Source organism: Castanea sativa, chromosome 1 (genome assembly GCF_040712315.1).
Source record: "Castanea sativa cultivar Marrone di Chiusa Pesio chromosome 1, ASM4071231v1".
NCBI lineage: Eukaryota > Viridiplantae > Streptophyta > Magnoliopsida > Fagales > Fagaceae > Castanea > Castanea sativa.
Genome location: NC_134013.1, coordinates 36839615 through 36847561, shown reverse-complemented (window position 1 = coordinate 36847561; position 7947 = coordinate 36839615). Strand labels below are relative to the sequence as shown.

The 7947-nt window shown below is 35.6% G+C and overlaps 1 long non-coding RNA gene across 1 annotated transcript; it reads right to left on the bottom strand.

The window, feature by feature from the left end:
• Positions 1 to 6470: 6470 nt before the first annotated feature.
• Positions 6471 to 7947, bottom strand: LOC142607432 (uncharacterized). The gene is made up of 2 exons (XR_012839324.1): positions 7657 to 7947; positions 6471 to 7080 (listed from the first exon to the last, which is right to left on the bottom strand). It is a non-coding gene; the product is annotated as an uncharacterized LOC142607432 (long non-coding RNA).

The window sequence follows — 7947 nt, the reverse complement described above, 5'->3', positions numbered from 1 at the left end:
AGAGAGAATATTGCGTGAAATCAAGAGAGAAAAAATGGAATTTTGTTTGGAAGATAGCTCAAAGCAGTAGACAAAAAAGTTTGGGTTTTGTTGATAATGTTTTTTGTAAATCACACAAATCAAGGAGAATTTTAAAGCTTTATTTGACGTTGAAAAGTGAAGAAAGACAAAGAGAAAACGCATCCAAATGAGAGTTGCATGAAAAGAAAAAAGAGAGAGCAACCAAGAGTGAACCGTTGGAAGAAAAAGAAGAAGTAACCACAATGATGTAATGCGCATGCGTGAGAGTAAAGAAAAATAAGGAGATTTTTCTTTAGCCGTAAGATACAAAGAGAGTGTGATTATTTGTAACAAAGAAACTAAGGAGATTTTTCTTTAGCCGTGAGACATACACAAGATGATTGATTATTGTATTTGGGTAGATCTCAATTTAGGTGCAAATTTGTGAATTATTATAATTGATTTGATAATAATGAAATTATTCAAAGTTTGTCTAGTGATTTTTTCCTTCAATGAGAAAGGGTTTTCCATGTAACTATTTGTATTCTTGTGTATGCTTGCTATTTTGGATTGGTAATTTTGGTGATAATATTTTTGGGACCCAAGAGTTGCTTTGTGGTCGATATCACATGTGTAGTACATGTGTCCATTTTCATACTTTTGAGATAATTGCGCTCCCCTCCCTTGAGGTTTGGTGGAATGACACTCCATTCTAAATTTGAATGAAAAAATCACTCTCCATCCTTAAGGTCTGAAGAAAATAACACCCCACTTTTGTTTATATTTATAATGGAATATTCTAAATTTCTATAAGATCATTTTACCCAAAGTTTAACCATGATTAGAAAAACAATTTCTAAAAAAAACAAATTTAGAATCAAAACATAAAGATTATCGAGCACCGAACACTTGCAACAATCAATCTCTTCATAGTCCATTGAAAATAAGAAAAAAAAAATCAAAAGTTGTACGTGATATTTTAAAATACTCTTTAATTAAAAATTTAAAACAATAGATTTTAAAAAGAGAGGATAATTTTGAGAACCTACCCTTAAGCAAAGTAGTGCACAACATTTTTAACATCAATTTAATGAATTTTTTGTCTCAAGGGAGAAAGTGATTTTTTCTCTTAAGGTTTGAGGTGGAGTGTTATTCTCCCAAATCTCAAGGGAGAGAAGTATAATAAACCTTTTTTATTATTATTATTATTATTTGGTTGGGCCAATTACACTTTGGAAATAAAAGGAGAAGATATTTCGCAACAAAATTTTTTAACATGCAATATCAATTTCAGACTAAAATGATTAAAAAAAGATTGGCACCCTCTTAAATGCTTTTTTTTTTTTTTAATTTTTTTTATACAACATAGAAATTCTACTCTAGCCTAATCTAAACGCATCTCAACACCAAAAAACATGAAGCTTAGAATTAATAGTTCTATAATTTATGGAATTTATAAAATTTATATTATTGCTAGTGTAGAAAAAATCCATGATTACCATTGAAGCATTTGGAAAATTAGTTCACTGATAAAGATTAAAAAAAACTCTGAAAATGAAGGTTATTTGTGTGTGTGTGTGTGTGTGTGTGTGTGTGTGTTGTGGGTTATTTAATTTAATTTTTGATTTCCAAAAAAAAAAAAAAATCATAATGGAGAAGGGACAGTATCAACAAAGCTCTTTTTGGTAAGTTAATTAAGGAACCAATTAAATTAGGATAAAGTTTAAAAACAAAATTGGTTGTAGCCGAACTTACTCAATAAAATAAATATTACTGCATATTTTGAAAATCTAATTGTTGAAGTGTATGTTCTTTATGCTCTTAATATATAGGTCAAATTTTGTGTCAATCAAATATTATTTAGTATATGATCTATAAGCTTATATTTTATGCACAATTGTAAACTACAATGTGTGTGTGTGTGTGTTTCTAAAAAAAAGGATATTCAGTATTGTTGAGTCGTTCCACATCGGCAAAGTGTGATATTGAAAAATGGTTTATCACTTGCTTTGCAATACTAACTGCCACATGTAGTTTTGGTGTTGGCGTGTGAATGTATTCCTTTATCTCATCCTTCTTCCCCTATATGTGTGTGCGTGTGTTTCTCAAAAAAAAAAAAAAAGATACTCAGTGTTGTTGAGTCGTCCCACATCGGTAAGGTGTGATATTAAGAAGGGGTTTATCACTTGCTCCACAACACAAACTGCAACATGCAGTTTTGGTGTTGACGTATAAGTGTATTACCTTTTCTCATCCCCTTCCATATATATATGTGTGTGTGTGTGTGCGCGCGTGTTTCTGAAAAAGAAAAAAAAATTGAAACTACAAAAGCTAGCAATTTGAATAATTTATTGATAATATAACTATTGATATTCAATTTTCTAGAAATTTACAAGTATGAAGAATATAAGAAGGAGATATCATCTAATGGTGAATTTGTCAAAATTCACTTTCAATAAAAAGATATTGAAAAAGGTTGTAGCTTAAAGTTACAATCAATTTTGTAACTAAATTTTGTCCTTATATTATTAGTATTATTATATAGCTAAAGAAATGAAATTTGAAAAATGAGTTAGAAGTAGAAACACAAAGGCATAATGTTTCAATCATCAAAAGCTACAATAGAAATAGACAATACCAATAAGAGAACAACAAAAGTTTTTTTTTTTTTTTGGGTTAACAAAAATGCATTAAAAAACACTACATCGTAGAAAATAGACAATACCAATAAGAGAACAACAAATTTTTTTTTTTGGGTTAACAAAAATGCATTAAAAAACACTACATCGTTGAAAGGCGGGAGTTAGTTACAGGGGGACTCCTATTAGAGCTGTCAAAAGCAAGTACATCTAAAATAGGGGGAAGAAGGGTTACAAACAAACAAAAGGTTCCTCCTGCAGTCTTTCCAGTTTAGCCAAAGAGTCAGAAGCCTTGTTGGCCTAAGAAATAGCTTGGAGAATGACCTTGCATTCAGCCACAAGTGGTTGCGTTTGGCTGTTAATGATAAAATTAAAAGCTATAAGGTTAACAACTTCAATGGAGTCAACACTAATTATAAGCTTTTGGATATTCAAGTTTTTGGCCTTGCGAAGACCATCTCTCAATGCCCAAAGGTCAGCCATAAGGATTGAGGAGGTGCTTATCTTTCTAGAGAATCCTAGAACCTATATAACATCAGAATCTCGGATTAATCCACTAGCACTCTCATCATTACCGAGAATGGAGGCATCAATGTTTAGCTTCAACCAATGAAGGGCCAATTTAACCCATCTAGTGTTGGCCCTAGATTTTGGGGCAAAATAAGTGTTTGGGGTTGTAAGGAAGGGGAACTCTAGAGCTTTGGCAATGCATTCCTTGGAGAGCCAGGGTTTGCTTGCTTAGCTTGACGAGTCATACAGTTCCTATTTAGCCATAAAGACCAGATACCAAATAGGAATAAAGGGACCAAAGGTTGCGGTGGTGCCAAGAATCAAGGCAAGATGTGCAGTTTGCATGGATCCAGTCTTGGAAAGGGAGCCCAAAAGAGGAATAAAGGCGTGAGGGAGGCCCAAGCTGGTTCCAAAAGCTTACTAAGAAGGAGCGTTCTTTGAGGAGACAGTCTCTTGACTTGGGATGAGACCCACAGATGGGGCAGCTTTGATCAAGACTTAAACCCCTTGAAGCCAATACTTCTCGGACGGGGATAATATTGCAAGAATATAACCAGAGAAAGAACAACATTTTTGGAGAAGCCTTTACTTTCCAAATCCAGGAAACGGGAGTAGGGAGGTTCAAAACATCTAAACCTTTAGCTGCAATGTAGATTCCGTGGTTTTGATTCTTAGATGCTCATACCACCCTGGTTTTTTGGGTGAGTAACTGTGTTCCAATTGACCATGTGCATCTTTCTTTTTTCAAGGGTAGAGCCCTATAAAAAAAATTTGTTAGCTTGATCAATTTCCTGACATATGCTACTAGGGAGCAAGACACATTGCATGACATAATCAGGGATAGGGCCCGATAAGGATTATATAAGAGTTCTACCTACAAGTGATATAGAGGGCTTGCTTGCCAGCCAGCGAGCTTGTCTTGGACTTTATGGATAATGAAGTCAAAATCTTTTGATCCACGGTCTGCAAACTTCAAGGGAAAACCAAGATATCTATCAAATTTCTTTGTTTCCAATATGCCAAGGGAGTTGCAAACAAAATCCCTATCTTCTGTGAGGGTGTTTTTTGAGAAGAGGATACTTGATTTCTCTTTACTAACTTTTTGGCCAGAAAGAGTACAGAAGGATGATAACACATCCTTGATGGCATTGCAGTTTTCAAGAGTCGCTTGACTAAAAAGGATAAGGTCATCCGCAAAAAATAAATGAGAAAAGATAGGACCAGATTTGGAGGCTTTGATGGGTTTCCAAGTTCGATCAATTGCTTTCTTATGAATAAGAAGCTCGAGGTATTCCAGGTATAATATGAAGATGTATGGCAACAACGGATCCCCTTAGCGGATACCCCAAGATGGATTGAAAGCAGGGAGTTTGCCACCGTTGAAGAGAACAGACACAGAGGTTTAAGAGATGCAGTCCATAATTACATCAATGAGATCCAAAGGGAAGTTAAAGCGGATGAGGTCCATTCAAGGCCATCAAAGGCTTTTTCAAGATCAATTTTTAGCCCCATGTTGCCTTTCTTTCCTTTCATTTTTTCCATGGAGTGGAGAATTTCCTGGGCTATAAATCATATTGTCTAGGCCTTTCCTTCCAGGGATGGAAGTAGCTTGAAGTAGGGAAACAAAGTGGTACATATAGGGTCTGATTCTATTTACAATTATCTTAGAGATAGTTTTGTAGACAGTGGAGCATAAACTAATTGGCCTAAAGTGACCAAGGGTTTTAGGGCCATCCCTTTTAGGGATGAGGACCACCAGAGTTTGATTGAGGTATGATGGAACCTTTTTTAGAGGAGATGATGGACTGGATCTCTTCAATAACAGATGGACCCATCGTGTGCTAGAAATGTTGAAAAAAACCATTATAAAGACCATCCATGCCTGGGGCCTTGAAGGGCTTTAAGAAAAACATAGACTTGTGAATTTCCTGGCTGGTGAAGTTGCAAGAGAGTTTCTTGGAGCCAGCATCAGAGAGGAAGATGGCCCAGTCAACCTCAAAATCTGAACGGGAGATAGAGGTAAGATGCTGTGACTGATAGAGATCTATGAAGCCCTTTAGAATTATATCCATTACTTGGTCCTTTGAATCCACCCAATCACCTATGATGTTCTTAATCTGCCTGATATTATTATGCTCCCTTCTAGTGATAGTTTTAATGTGGAAGAATGTCGTATTTCTATCACCAAAAATCTGCCAGTCTACCCTAGATTTTAGAGCCTAAAATTTCTCTTCTTGGATAAAAATAGCAGCATACTTGAGAGAGAGCTCTTGCTCTAGAGAAATAAAAAGGCAAGAGGGCGAGAAGCCAAGGCCTTTTGAAGGCCCCCAATTTTGGCAATAAGCTTTCTTTTTTGGGCAAAAATGTTTCCAAAAACTTCTTTATTCCAGAAGGTAGCAAGGGATTTTAAGGAAGAGATGGCTAACTGGATGCTCGAGAACAAATTCCAAGCATTATCAACTACTTGCTAGAACCCTGGGTGGCCAATCCACATTTTCTCAAAACGAAAAGGCCTTTCCATCCTACTTTTGGAGATTCTCTGCTAGACATAAGAGAAGAGGGCATGTTGAAACCAAAAAATGTCATAAAAAAGTGTCATAGGTGCATGCTTACACGGCAACACAAACAACACTGACAATGATGCAATGGACTAAAGAATAGGATAAGACCAGGTGTATGGTCATCTACAAAAAGGTGATTAACATAGATTAAAAAAAAGGACCATGTGAGTCAAATGTAATAATAATAATGATGTCAAAGTGGTTTGCTACCTAGTACCTATGAAAAGAAAAATATAGAAATGAAACAAACAAAAACTTGAAAAGTGAGATGACACAATCAAAAAAATAGGGAGCTTAAAGAAACAGAACAAACAAAAAAAGAGCAAAAAGCTGGATAGTGGGCGCGGTTGAACATGAAATGAGGAATTGTTGAAGAGAAACTGACACAAACTACTACATGAAGTGATCAGTTAAGAGAAGAAAAGGGGAAACGGTTTCTCAATTTCTCTATAAATTGAAGAGGCTTTAGCAAGTTTCAAGAGGTTACAAAAAATACAGAGGCACGCAAATAGAGAGAAACACACAACAAAAACATAGAGAGAAAAAAAGGGAGGGGGTAATTACACTAATTCCACCTATGCTTTGGCCCGAAATTGCTTTGCATACCAGTAGTTTAAAAAGTATCACTTTACCCACTTGAGGTATGTTCCGTTTGTTTTCCGTAACTCACGTCTGTTAAAATCAGGGATAAATAGGTATTTTTTCTCAAATTTTATGTCTCTCTCCTCCCAAAACAAAAAATAGCACAAAAATACAAGAGAAACAAGGTCAAAAAGTGGTATTGGTCTCTCTCTCAATTCACATAAATCTTGAACATGAAGAACATACCCAAAAAAATAAAACTCAGATCAACCTACACAAATAACCGAACAATACAATATTACCCTTCAATCAAAAAAAAAAAAAAAAATTATTAGCTTTCAATCATCAACCACAGAAAGAGAAAAAAAAAAAAAAATCAGAGAAGAATATCAGATATGTCTCTCATGGGCATTACTAAAGTGGTTTACTACATGGATCCATTGATGTCAAAAAATCTGCTTCAAAAATTTCCTGACAAGTCTTCTGCTTTCGACTTTAACTACTCTTAGAGTTCAATTTGGTCCCCTTTGGTCCCTCGGCTTCACAGTGCCATTGATTTGGATTTTGAATACTTTGGTTTTGTGACACCAAAGAGAAAATCACTTGGCAGCGAAGGCAAGATCAAGAAAGTCACTTCTAACATCAAAAAGAAACTCAAAGTTGTTGCCAATCTTGTGAAGCCGAAGGCCAAGCACAACAATAACAACAACAACAACAAACCAAGGCTTCTAACTAAAACCCACAAACCACTGCGAACCCACCACTGCAAAGGCGAAGAGAGGAGAAATCTGCAAAGTGAACCCACCAAATCAAATATTAATTTTCACACACAAGCTACTTCTGACAATAATGTGGCTCTCTGTGACTCTCTTAATAATTAAAGATTGTTGCTAATAATGCAATCTATTGTGCTTAACTTATAACTTTTTTAAGTTATTTATTTATATATTTAATTTTCATGACCCAACGAGAAGAGCACTGCAACTTTGAACATTACCACCGCAAAATAGTACCACATTTTGTACATAACACAAAAGCAAAATAGGAAAATTGACTGAAGCAAATCATCAAACAATAAAGCTACAGAATGAAATAAAGACAAATTCAAGAACCCATAAATAATAATTACACATTCACAGCGAACAAGTGTAATCAATTTTTATTATTATCTATTAATGAAAATTGAATAAAGAAAAAGTTAGCCACAAAGGGACGATGGTGATCAGAACTTTCACGAGGCAAGGATCGGTGTGGGATACACACAACATTGAAGAACCCATAAGTAACAATCACACATTGACAGCGAAATTTGTGTTACCAATTTTATTATATATTAAAAAAATTGAATAAAGAAGAAGACAAACCCACGGAGGAACAACGGTGATTGGAACTTTCACGGGGCAAGTATCAAGCTGGGATGCACACAACAGTGACGGGATTGAGGTCGTCTCTTCAACCACCACCGATGGGATCGAGGAGCAGAGCATGAATGGAACTTACTGCTGGGTTCGGTTTCGGCGTTGAGGACGGAGGAAGGACATTGTGATGCTGTTGTGGGTTCGGTTTTAGGGAGGAGGAGGGAGGAAGAAATCGGTGGCATCATCGGCGGCGTCAGCGCTTGTGGGTGACGATTGAGTGGTATTGTTCCATTGTGT